General features: G+C 47.5%; 1 non-coding gene across 1 annotated transcript; it reads left to right on the top strand.

The window, feature by feature from the left end:
• The first annotated feature begins 363 nt into the window (after positions 1-363).
• On the top strand, positions 364-436 carry TRNAK-CUU (transfer RNA lysine (anticodon CUU)). Its single transcript has one exon. It is a non-coding gene; the product is annotated as a tRNA-Lys (tRNA).

Here is a 436-nt window from a genome sequence, read left to right as displayed (position 1 = left end):
AGATTTTCCCCTGACTCCTTTTGGAATACGCTTCCTACCATGTGCAGAGCCAGGTGAAGTGCCTTGCGACCTGCTAATGTTGCTCTGCATGCACAGCCTATGGCGTACGCGAATGGATGTCAGGCATGAACATGTTGTTGTGAATCCGGCTCATCAGTATTTCATTGAGAGCATCATGTATACTCAGGAAGTTTTCGGACAGCAAGCTCCTCAGCCTGAGTGGCTGCCTGTCCTCGACCAACTAAAATCATTTAACCCATTTTATCATCGTGCACTAGCTAGAAACTGACCTGTGCTTTTATTGTCATGTCATTGTATTTTTGTTTTGTTTGCCCGGCCAAGTCGGTAATAAAGAAAAAAAAAGCCCGGCTAGCTCAGTCGGTAGAGCATGAGACTCTTAATCTCAGGGTCGTGGGTTCGAGCCCCACGTTGGGCG

The sequence above is a fragment of the Amblyomma mixtum genome, chromosome 2, assembly GCF_055824585.1.
Source record: "Amblyomma mixtum isolate Tamu chromosome 2, ASM5582458v1, whole genome shotgun sequence".
Classification (NCBI taxonomy): domain Eukaryota; kingdom Metazoa; phylum Arthropoda; class Arachnida; order Ixodida; family Ixodidae; genus Amblyomma; species Amblyomma mixtum.
The sequence above is the reverse complement of the archived record's forward strand: the minus strand, read 5'-3'. Positions and strand labels throughout refer to the sequence as shown.